The sequence below is a fragment of the Orcinus orca genome, chromosome 14 (genome assembly GCF_937001465.1).
Source record: "Orcinus orca chromosome 14, mOrcOrc1.1, whole genome shotgun sequence".
Classification (NCBI taxonomy): domain Eukaryota; kingdom Metazoa; phylum Chordata; class Mammalia; order Artiodactyla; family Delphinidae; genus Orcinus; species Orcinus orca.
The window spans coordinates 63,527,138-63,539,519 of record NC_064572.1 but is presented as its reverse complement, the minus strand read 5'-3'; the positions used below and the strand labels follow the sequence as shown (position 1 = coordinate 63,539,519).

Sequence of the window (12,382 nt, the reverse complement as noted above, 5' to 3'; positions counted from 1 at the left end):
TTAGAACTGTGGGTGTGCTGGGTAGTGATGGTTGGGCTGTGGATGGTTGGTTTGTGTGCAAAATGGGTGCCTCCCTAGACTGTGCATGTGCACGAATGAGGTCTTGGGCAGAGGTTAGCAGGCCTGGGGGAGCTGGGAGCCTGATCCCGGATGGGTCCACAGGCTGTGTCTCCCACGGATGAGGCTCCTGGGACTAGAGCAAAGGAAGGTGGTGGTCCTAGGCCTGGTGCATGTGTATGAGGGGGGGAGCAATACTCAGGATGGAGAATTCCCACCCTGAGTTTTCCTGGGGCCCCAGCTCTGCATTTCCAGATCCAGGGCTGCCATCAGCAAGTTACCTTGTCTCCGCCTAACAGGTGCCAGTCCAGAGAGAGACCTTGGGGCTGAGGGTGTGTGTGTGTGTGTGTGTGTGGCCAAGTTCTCCAGCATCAACTGAGTGTGTCAGGAAAGTGTGTGCAACTGAGAGACTGGACATGTGCAGCTGATTGATGAAACGGAGCATGTGCAACTGGGGGTGACTGAGTGTGTGCTGCTGTGTTCATATAACTGATTGTTGCAAACTAGGTGTGACTAAGTTTGTGCAATGGACAGAAAAGAAGTAAAGCTGTCACTGGGGTGGGTGTGACCAGCGGGTGAGTGATGCCCCCCGGGGTGTGTGATGTATGCAGGGAGCGGGTGTGAGAAGATAAGCGGGAGAATGAACATTGATGTGGAACTGAAGCTACAGACAACCAGAATCTTAGCTCCAAACAGGTTGACCAAGCTGGCTACTCAAATTCTCAAATTTACACTTATGGTGGGGGGTGGAGTGGAGCACATGATGGGAAGGGAGGGGGGCTTATGAGAGGAGTGAGCAGAAAGTGGGATGGAGAACTTCAGCCTGAGCCTAAGTCTACTCTGAAGGCAGTTGGGGCAGTGAATAAACACTATATAGACACAGACTCTGCTTCTTTTGAAGGGGGGTGGGGTTGTCCTCTGTTTGCTCTTGGGTAATGGCTAGGATGCAGCCTGCCCTCTCCTATTAAAGTTGGTCCCCAGGCTGAACCTTAGTGTAATTTGCAGACCTACCTTTGGCTGTACCTGTCCCACGTTGCCCTAGAAGTCCCAGCCTCCCCCAGCTAAGTTACTCCTCCCTGCAGGGGCTCCTCGCTGCCCCAAATGGGGAGGGTACAAATGGCAATGTGCACAGGTGTGCATGGTGGATGGTGGGTGGGTGATGCTGCCAGCAGTGTTGGGAGTGAATGAGTCCCACCTGCTTTGGAATCTGGTGTGTGTATGTGCGAGTGTGTGCAGGGATTGCTGTGCACTGGTGTGTGCATGTGGACATGTGCAGGTTTCCCTATGGAGAGCTGGATGTGGCTAGTTGTTTGTGAGTGAGTGTGAATGCAATAGGGAAGGAAGAGTAGTTACCTGTGAGTATCCTGGGACCTGTGTGGGTTTAGTTATGAGCATGTGTAGATAGAGATGAGATGAGTTGTCACCGCATCTGGGTGTGGTTGTATCATCTGAATACATGGATATATGCCTATACCCAACTGGGTTCAAAATTCAAAGGCTCAAGTCAGAAGCAGTGGGTCCAGGGCTCTGTGGAGAGGGATCTAGGGCTGGGAGTCTCCTCTAGAGAGGCCTTCCCTCCCCTTCCTTACCCATCCCCCCAACAACCCCCCAACACAGAGGCTAGGAGGGAGGGTAGGGTGGAGAAGGAGTGACCCCCTCCCACATCTCAGAGGCTGCTCACAGTGAAGTGCCTACGTACGTCTCCACAGGGACTGTTCCTTCTCTCCTGATGTCTGTGATGGGGCATATTGATCGGGTTGCCTGAGGACCCCTGGGACCACATGCCCACATGTAGATGAGGGATACTGCCACGGCCAATCCAGGGCACACACAATACAGACACACAGTGTCACACAGACATCGGAGAAACAATGCAAACACAAAGGGCAGGAACTGAGTTGCACAGACTCACAATGCAGAAACCCCAAACACATACACAGTGATGCAGACATACAGAATGCCCAGAAACAGTGCGGACACATATGACACAGCACACCCATGGAAATATAGGTAGCCAGTAGCACACACAACAGTTAAACAGATAAACCTTTGCTGTTAAATGGTTACACCATCCCCACTGTTATACACACAATACGGACACAGTGACAGAGGCACAGCCCACAATGACCACAAGCACACACACGCGCTTCCAGACATTCTGTGCAACCACAGGCGTGCAGAGGGAGCTAGCTGGTTTAGGCGACTTTGGGGAAAACGCTGCCAATGTTCTGACGTTCTGAGAGGAATCCAAAAGCGATAGAGGGTAGCAAATCACAGACAAGGGTGGCAGGCAGGGAGGCTGAGGCTGTCCGGGAGAACTCCTAGCCTTTGGCCCAGGAAAAACCCAAGTCCCCAACCGCCCCAGAAATGCAATCAAAGCTGCTCGTCACCCACCCACCCTGCACCATGGCTCTGGCTGGAGTCGTTATCATTTTTGTTAACTTTTTATCGACTGTTTGCTAGATGGCATGTCAGTAAAGTGTATGATTTGAGATGAAAAATTAGGCAGATTAACCTGAGGGGAGAGCCTGATTGATTACTAAATAGGATCAATTTGAAAGTTTTAGTCCTGGCGTTTCTGCAGAGCCTCTTAATACTTCAAACTTCAATTTTACGGGCGATTGAACTAAGCATGTTTCTGACAAAATTGATATATGTATTAATTTGCTTTAACTGGTGATTAATTACTCTCCACTGAAAGAATTATATGGAGCTGTTTGCCTGCGATTTGCATATTAATCAAATTCTAGTTGATAATTCCACCGGTGGGGGGGTCGGGGCGGGGCGTGGGTCGTGAGAGGGTGTGAAGGGGTGTTTGCACGTGTTCATGTGCTGGTGTGTGCGCCCGTGTATGTGGGGGGCTCCCCACCCCCTCTTTGCTCACTCCCTGCTTAGCTGCCAGTTTAGTGCATTAAAACCAAAGATGCAGAACGAGTTTGCCCGGCTATTTGGCGGGAGCAGAAATTGCCTGTCCGGTTTTATGATCTGCTCAGCCTGAGCAGCCGGGTCCTTAATGTCCCCTGTCAAAGTGTCCGCAATTTAAAGGGAAAACGGCCCCCGCTTTAGCGCCGAGCTGGCCTGACAAGGGATGAGGCAGGGACGAGCACCCCTTTAAATAACTCCCCTTCCAGAAGGACTGGGGTTTCTGGATGGCACCCCAGCTCTGGGGACCCTGGAGAACCAAGCTATGTCCTTAGAAGGTCCTGGCTCCTGGGAGGCTCTAGCCATGAAGCATCCCCCCTCAACACATAGACATGGGGCCACATACAGGCACAGCAGAGATCCAGAGACGCGGTCAGCCACTGTCACTTGAGCTGACAGGCAGGAAGCCACCCTCTTAGACACATGCAGACACTGCTACGCAGAAGTCACACTCCTGTTCACTTAGACCCCCACTCGGGCCTGTCCATAGACACACTCAGCTACCCACAAGCACACCCAGACGCACAGAACCCCACACAGGCGGGGAGCACACATAGACACCCAAGTCACGTCCACGCGGCCTTTCAGGAGCACGTGGTCACACACACTCAGACACACGCACATTTTCAGATCTACACGCAGGCCACATCTACACACCACGCCAGGCTTAGAACCCTGTCGCATGGGGATTCGCAGGCGGATACACCCCAAAGGCCTGCTCACATCTTCCCGGGCACACGCAGTCCTCACCGCCCCCTCCTGGTCTCCGTGCCCCGCCCGACTCTTTAAGCTAAAGGGGGCGGCGCCACTGAATCAACTTTTCCCACCTCTGGATTCAAAGGGTAGGAGTGTAATTAAAACCAGATAATTAATGAGACAATATTCCTCCAGCTACATCTTTAATGAACAAACCCCTTCAGGGAAGCCTCTTCTTCTAGGCTCATTAAAGAGAAGAAAGTTGGGCGGCTCGAGGACTTCCCAGCGCGTTAATAACCAACCCGGAGTGGGTGCCTCGGCCGGGAGCTCGGGAGCCACCGCGGCGCTTGCTGGCCCTGGTTCTCCCACCACCACTCTGCACCTTGGCCCGCCCCCCATTCCTATCCCCTCCACCCCCACCCCCACCCCATTCCCACCTGGTCCCAACCTCTCCGGCCGCCCCCAGCGGTCCTGCCAGCCGCTGTTCAGTGACTCCCTGCTCCGCCTGCCCTCTCTCTGGCGGCCTCTCACCAGCACCAGGCAACCTGCGCTCGGATGTGAGCGGGCGTCAGGCCTCCCAGTTTCCCTCTCGCCCTGCGCTGCGCGTTCCAGGCCCTCAGGCTGGCTGGGGCCGGCTCTGTAGAAAGGAAATCAAGGCAAGGTAGGGGTCCGAGTTTCCCTCTGAACCTCAGTGCCCTAGCTGAGTGGCCTAGGACTGGCATTTGAGCTGCGGTCCTGGGAAGGGATTGTTGAATGTGGGGGCTGAGGCGCTCGTTTTCCACGCGCGCCTCGTGCATTTTCAGGAACGCGCACTAACAACCACATGCACGTGCACTTGCGCGCACGAGATCTTGCATATACAGACACGCCTACTCGCTCGCGCACACAAGTGCACTGTCGCGAAGCCTCGGGTCCAGACCGTGGGCTCAGGCAGCGGGGAGAGCCTGGCTTGGGCCTTCTCCCCCGCCGCCTGAGGTCGACCTTGCATCAGTCGTCTCCAGGGTGGGAACCTTTTCGCTTGGCGCGCAGCCTCCTGAGCCTGGAGCAAGCAGTTCGGCCAGATTAACTAGGAGCGGGCAGCGTACGGGGTCTCAGGGCCGGGGGAGCCCTAGTCAGACCCAGACGGGGGCGGTAGCTCTCGCAGCGGCTTTGGCGGCGGCGCCTGTTTTCGCCTGCGCTGGCTTTTAGGGATGAGTGATGTGGCAATGAGCGAAGTAAATCTGCACGCGCAAAAGATGCTAATTACTCTTAATAGCCTACCCAGACGCCCCGAGACTGGAAACCCAGAAACGTAAATCTGCTCCCGATAAATATGTTTAATTGTGAAATTTCCTGGAAAGAAGGCTTTGGTTGCGCGGGCCGAGGCATTTGGCTTTGGAGGGAGGAAAACGGCCCCCACTCGGAAAGCCGGGTCCAGTGTCAGGGACCCGCACAGGGGTGCCAGGCGCGGGCCGAGCGATCTGAGCCCGGCTGGCCGGCGCTGGGTAAAGTTAGTGATGTATCGCATTAATTACCAGTGTGAGCTGCAAATGGTTCGAGGCCCAGGGAAAATTAATGGGAATCCAAATTCTAATTATGTAGCTGTTGTTAAAAGAGTTTAACTAAATAGTCATGGAGAAAATCGGATTATGCATAGAAATATGCAGCCGGCGTACGCGGTCCGGGGCACCGGTCCGGGGACTCTCAGCCAGGCCGCCCCCCACCCCCGGAACTGGAAGACCCTCCTCCTCTCAGAAGGAGAAGACCCACCCACGCCCCAGCGTATAAAGGCCCTGCGTTTCCCTATGGCAGCGGCAGAGCGGGGCTCGGGATGGGAGGAGAAGCCAAAGCTTGCTGAGGCGCCCGCTTGGATGTGGGGTCGGTGTGGAGGTCCGGGGTTCCTGGGTCCCTTGGTCTGGGTAAGCTTTTGTGCCCATTTCTCAGGTGATTGCCTCCGGGTCTGGGCAAATCCATCCTGCACCTCTTTCTGATAATCATATAATTATATTTGGGCGCTGTGGCTTTACATTGTTTCCACTGTCAGTTTAAGGAAATAGCCACCAACCGGAAGCCCAATTACAGCCGAAGCCTCGTCATTCACTTTATTAAGGACTCTGGATATGTCTCCATTTTCGCAGGAAATGAGGTCTGATCAAGCAGCAGTAATACCTCCGGCCTCGGGGAGGGGGAGGGGACTCTCAGGGGCGGGCTCTATCCGCCCCCCCCCGCCCCCACCGAGGCCTGGCAGCATGTGGTGCCGAAGCTAGGAAAACGGGCACCTTGGGGCGGCGGTCATTCAAACCTCCACTTCTCCCAATTTCTCCCAGAACCCTGGATTCATTTTGCCCCAGGCCACCCACTCGCCAGGCCCTCACTTTCCCGTGTCCCAGCGCGCTGACCTTGGAGCTCCCGCCGCGCTGGCACTGCTAGGGACAGGGAGCTAGGGCCCGGATTGTTGAGGGGACTCTGCAGGCCCAAAGGGAGATTCAGCGTCCTTTCAAGCCCACCTACCCCATTCCAGGAGGTTGGCAACCTCTGGGGACGTTGTTAAGGCCTCTGGAGCAAGGCGGGTAAGCGTGGACCGCAGGGGAAGCACCACCTCTCCGGATCCCAGTCCCGGCTCCCTTCAGTCTCTGAACCCACATTTCTATGTCCCCATAACGAGAACGCAACCTCTCCCCGCCACCCGCTACTTTAGGGGAGGAAGCCGGCGGGTCTGGGTCTCACCTAGGAGTTCCAGTCCGCCAGGCCAGACCGCGTTCCGCACTTCGTGAGGCTGCCGGCGCGTGACAGTTTCTATCGCCCCTCATCGGATCTCGATCTCTGGACGGCTGGGTGGGATTAACGCTTGCGCAGCTGGCAGCAGGTGCCCTCGGCCTCTTCAGGTCTTCCCTTCCCTCCAGACGGACTCCGGATTGAACGCGGAGGGTGAGAGCCGGGAGGGAATGAGACCTCTGGGTCAAGCCTCCGAATACGGGGATGGTGCCGAGGGAGGATCCCACAAGTTTGGGGCATCACAGTCTCAGTAATTTGCAGGCCTTGGCGAGAAGCTAAACTGGGGCCCGATGGATCACTTCAGGGAAGGCCTCAAGCAGAGGAAGGGCACCTGACTCCAGGGTGTCCTGGAAAGAAATTCTGACCCAGGGAATGTGTCAGAGTCAGATGCATTTAGAGCCCCTTCCCCTTCTGTCCTGGACTCTGAGGGGGGTGAGGGCCGTTCTTCAAAGCTTGGGGCACATTTCCCAGAGTCAGCGGAAGCCGTTGAGGGTATCTGAAGGAAGAGCAAAGAAAGAGAAGCCAAAGATCCGGAGATTTCTCCCCCGCCCCCCCCCCGGCCTTCCGGTTGCACGGGGTGGAGTATAGAAGACCCAGAGCAGGAGGTGATACACAGACCCACAAATCCTGGGAGGAAAACAGACAGATGGACAGACGCGGGAATTATCTTGCATTTTTAAATTCCCAGGCCGAATTTGGATTCTGAGACCCCGAATTCTTCTCCCAGTGGCCTCAGAACAAAACCTATAAATCTGGAGGTTTTATAGGTTTTAATCCGACGACAGATTAAAAGATGGAGGATCCTCCAACCCCTCTCCAGCTCCTGGGGAAGGTCTGGGGGATTCATCCTTTATCCCTCGCAATATGTGCCATGCCTTCGGCCCCGCTCTTCTCCTCGCCCTTTCCAAGCCTCCTGGAAACCATGGCTGCTCCATAGCTCCCAAATACCAAGTCCGTCCCTCTGTTGCAGTGAGGAAGATCCCTGGACTCAGCTGGCTCCTTCCTGCATCCCTCCCTAAGTCTTCAAGCCAAATCCCCTGCACTTGAGCCAGGGTCTTCAAAAACCTGCGCTTCTCTGAGATGCGGGCTTCGAGCGCCACCTAGCGGCATTTGTGGAGGTGCTCAACAGCTGCATGCACCTTTCAGCCACCTCTTTCCCCCCAACCCACCTAGAACCCCAAAGCCCACCCGGACGTAGTCCCACTCTCACACCACAAGCCCTTACGTGAGCACGCTACACCTCCACTTTCTGGCACTGAGACATTAGGAGAGGGCCACAGCAAGGAAGAGCAGGGGTGCAGCTGGTGGTGGGGGGTCGGGGGGGCACCTCCTTGGAACCCTCAGATGCAGGGGACGCTCTTTCAGGGATCGGATATGGAGTGGGGCTGAGAAAGGCGCAAGCCCATGTCTCTGCTGGCGCGGGGCATAAAAAGGGTCCTCCTTGGGGCATCGCAAGAGGCCACTACTTCTGGGTGAGTGCCTAAAAGCGAAGTTATGAGCCTCTAGTCATCCCTATTCCTACTCCAGCCATGCGCTGCTCTGCCGTCACCCAGACTTCGGAAGCAAATTACGAGAACCCTTCGGCTCGCAAAGCTCAGGTCCTTGCAACCTCCTCCGCGCGGGAAAGGTTGGGCAAGAGCTCCCTCTGCTGTCCATAGTTCGGCACTGCTGCAGGCTGCCGCTCTGAGGGGCTGCAAAACTCGGGCAAAAAGCAGGATCTGTTTTTCTCTGATCCTGACCTGATCTGCCGGTGGTCATCTTAGCCATCCCTCTGCCTTCAGGGAGGAGGTCCCTTACCCAAACGGGAAGAAGAGGCTTCTCTGGTCTTTATGGGTTTGCACAGGGAAGAAATGACTCAGTGCTACTGAGTTCCACCATTACTGCTAGTTCTGTGCTCTTTCCCTTCTGCTGCTGGGCCAGCTGCCTCCCTGCCCAACTGATATGGTGTCTGGCAAGTTATAAATTTCTTCCTCCACAGTATGATTGTCAAGCCTGACAGGACAGGCTGTATTTTCTAGGTAGTAAAATCTACAGATGGAAATGTCAGGGGAAGGGTGAGTGCCAACAGGTCAGTCCATTCAGAGACTATCTAAAAAGTGGTGAGAGGTGGTGACAGTGCTGTCTGGCACTTCTACAAGAGCCAAGATCCCTGAGTTTCCAGGTGACAGCCAGCCATTCCCTGGCAGAGAACCCCACGAGGTCCCTCTCATGCTTGACACACACTGACTCCCCCAATACAAAGTACTTCCTCCTGCTGACCCAGGCTGCCACCATCTCCTGTTGACCCTGAGCCCCTGACCCTGGCACAGCTACTCTCACCAGAGCCCCACTCCCAGGATCCGCTCCCACGCCACTGCAGGGCATTCTCTAGCCCTGGACAACTAGGTGAAGCAAGGTCAGAGTGGGCAGGAACCTTGGGCAGCGGTGGGATGAGGCAGTCCGTAAAGGTCCCTCTAGGTCTTTGCCCTTGACTTTGGCACTGCCCTTAGAGAAGAGAGGGGGGCAGTGTGTGTGTGTGTGACAGAAGGAGGGGTACAGGACTTCGAAGGTCCCCCTGTAATGAGATCTGGTGACAACCTTTCATTTGAGGTGATGCTCTGTGGTTGTGTATAGGTCTCCCAGAGCTCTGATCCAGGCCCCTCCTGCTCATCTGGACACAGATCAAAGTAAGCCACAACTATTGGAAATTTCCAGTTACTCTAAGTAGTCCAGGAAGATGAGACTCCTTAAACCCAGGCCTTAGATGGGGAAAGTGGTGGTGGGGCTTCTGCCCTTTTCCATTCCTATCCTTTCTCTCTTGGGGTCTTCAGTAGTTTCCCATGAGGGGGCACGGTGCTTCCTCCTCTCTCCAGTGTGGACATCTGGGAGGCCTTAGAGTCACCACACTCTGAGCCAGGACACCTCGTGTCCCCTTCTCCATAGGTCTGGGAGAAGGCAGCGGGGGAGACGTGGCTGATGTGCCCAGCCATATGCCAATCTGAGCTTGAGAAAATGCAGATTTCAGGGCTGTACTCCAGAGCCACTGAAATGGAATCCCTGGGAACCAGGCCTGAGAATCTTCCCTGTGGTGTGGGAGCCCCCTTCCTGGATTCTTATGCGCACTAGTCTGTGAGAAGAACAGAATCCCCAGCTTCCCATACCCGCCCCCCCACATACATACAATGGCTTACAGCTGAGGAAATCATGTCTGTCATTAGGGATCAGACATCCTGGGTTTAAGCCTGTAACTTCCTAGCTGTGGGACTTTAAGTCACTTCATCTCTCTAAGCCTCAGTTTCTCCATCTGTGAGTTAGGGACAGTAATCCCTGCCTCAGAGGGCTTCACTGAGGGCCGGCTGAGCCTAATGTTCCCCAAAAGAGCTTTGTAAAGGGCACATTTCAGTACAAATGCCGGCTATTATTCAAGAACTTCAGCGCTAGATGTAAGATGTTAATAAGTTCAGGGGGACCCTCCTTCAGAGATTTCTCCTCCATGTGGGCACATGAGGCCATCTCTCTTGCAGTGTCCCAAGGTTTCCACATTGTTCCCACATTTTCTTCCCAGCCCACCTCTCCCACCAAAGAAATGTAACTGATCTCTGTGGGAAAACAAAGGGGAAAACAGCCATGGCCTTACCCTTCACACGAAGGGGCTTACCTAACGTCACTTTCCAATATTAACAAAGTGGCTGCGGGTTAAGTTCACCTGCCAGGGGTGGGGGAGAACTTGTTATAAAAAAACCCCACAGGAGGCTGAGCCTGGATCAGGAGTTTGGTTCGGGGGGTGCTGGCTAGTACATTTTTATCATGTTCTCCAGGCAATTGGGATTCCTTTGTCACTGGGTGAGATCCACTGCCCGAGACTATCTAGTGTTATTGGTCATAAGAAGGCAGTGAGGCCCTGCCAGAAAAGCTCCCCCTGAGACCGCCTGTCTCTGGTTTCGTTCTAGGGCAGACGCTGGGGTTGGGGTAGGGAGTAGTGAGCTGGGTGAACTGTGGGGACAATAACCTAGACATTGACCTAGAAAGACAGGAGGCAGGTCTATTGGAAACAGCAGGGCTTTGAGGTGCGGGACAGGGGTCTCACCCATGCTAGCCTTATGGTCTGGGCCTTGACCTGTCTAAAGCCAGTTTCTTCATCTGTAAAATGGGGGTGACAGTCAGACCTGCTCTATTCCAGAATGGTCATGAGTAGCCACTATTTCCAGAGAGGGGGTTGCATTTTCATTGACATATAGATGTGTGCACGTGTATGTAGAAATAAGAAAAGAACATGCATATTTTTCTGAAACTTACTTTTTTTTTCACTTAATAATAGATCCTGGATCTCTTTCCATGCTTAGATTCTGTGGTGGTAACTTGTAAACTGTAAACTGCAAAACTGTTGAAATGTTTGTTGATTTAAATAACAGACCAAACATTACCCTTTGGGGAGGGTTCAGGGGTTGTGTCCTCATTGGGGTGCAGTGTGAGTGTGCCCATGTCTTTGAGGTGATAAGTTGGAGGAAAGGGAGGGTTAGTGAGCACGTGTGGGTGCTTCAGGAGCTGCTGACCCAAGCAGGATGGGGACTTTGCTGATTTTTAATAGTACGGATCCTGGAGTGAAAAGGAAGGGACTCAATTTGGAGTCTTCAGCCCCTAGAGAGCCGCCCTCAGCTGCCTCCTAGAAGTCTGCCTCCTTGGCAACTGGCCTTCAAGGGGCTCATTCTTGGGCCTTAGGCAATGGGAAGACCCACAGTCACCTCTGGGATGTCACAGAGGGTATATTAAGGGATATATAAGCTGCTATAACAAAGAGGCCCCCAAATACAGAGGCTAAATGTGATAGATGTTTATTCTCCCTCATGTAAGTCTATATGCTATCACAATTAAGAGCAGACTCTGGAACCAGGTTCAAATCCTACCCTTTGTGACCTTACAGAAGTTACTCAACCTCTCTGTGCCTCAGGTTCCTCATCTGTAAAGTTGGGATGATAATAGTTAATGACACAGTAATTCTACCTCTTAGGGTTTTTGTGAAGAGTAAATGAGTGAAGTCCCTCCAAAAATTCTTTATTGAGCACCTACTGTGTATCAGTCACTGTTTGAGGCCCATGGTGGCTCCCATGAGAGGGCTCAAATTGGCTGCTCTAGCTCCTGCCATCATGTCTGCCTCCCAGTCAGTGGGAAGAAGGAAAGAATAAGAGGAGCACATACCCATTTCTTTTAAGCTCATAACTTAAAAGTGGCCTACAGCTGACCTCTGCATAGCCATCAGTCAGAATTCAGTTGCACAGACTCACCTTAGCTGCAAGGATGTTGGGAAGTATAATCTTCAGCTGTGTGACCATGCGCCCGCTATAAAACTCAGGTGTGCTGAAGAAAGAACGGGATCATGGATATTGGTAGAAAAACTAGCATTTTCTTCTCTGTTCCTGGGGGCAGCCACATCTTCCTCATATACAGCGCCTGAGGAAGACAGTGATAGAGCGATGCGTGAGAGGGAGCCTGAGGAAAAAAGCAGTGAAGGGATCATTTAGGAGGGAAAGTTCTTGATGGAATTCCCTGGTGGTCCAGTGGTTAGGACTCAGCACTTTCACTGCCTGGGGCCTGGGTTCAGTCCCTGGTTGGGGAGCTAAGATCCTGCAAGCAAAGAAGGAAAGTCCTTGAGACAGTGATAAGGAGATGGGAGGGCAGAAACCAAGACCCAGGGCCACCAGCTTGTGGCCAAGGTCTGGAGTCAAGGAGATGTCCTGGGGATGATGGACTATTTTTATGCATTTGTATCTTCTTGTTTATTTCCTTCTAATCTCTTTGGGCTCTGAGTAAATGTCTGTGGACTTCTGTGCTGGGAAAAAAGGTGCATTATTTTTTTGTGCTAGCCTGAGCCCAAGAGGAGGAAGACCAAGAATAATGCTGGAGGGCAGTGAGAGTGGAATCAGCCACAGGCCAGAAAGAAGTGGCCCAGGGTTTCCACACCAATGGGACAATGCAC

At 53.5% G+C, this 12,382-nt stretch overlaps 1 long non-coding RNA gene across 3 annotated transcripts in view; it reads right to left on the bottom strand.

Annotated features, from left to right (window-relative positions):
- The window catches only part of LOC117200882 (uncharacterized), a 75,360-nt gene that overhangs the window by 16,195 nt on the left and 46,783 nt on the right, over positions 1–12,382 (bottom strand). For 2 of the 3 annotated variants that reach the window (XR_007471265.1, XR_007471266.1), the window contains exons 4-5: positions 11,691–11,856; positions 6,382–6,925 (exon numbers count right to left, since the gene is read on the bottom strand). This is a non-coding gene — a long non-coding RNA (uncharacterized LOC117200882). Of the gene's footprint in view, positions 1–6,037; positions 6,926–11,690; positions 11,857–12,382 lie in introns of those variants that run through there. The other variant, XR_004482644.2, reaches the window with a different exon arrangement.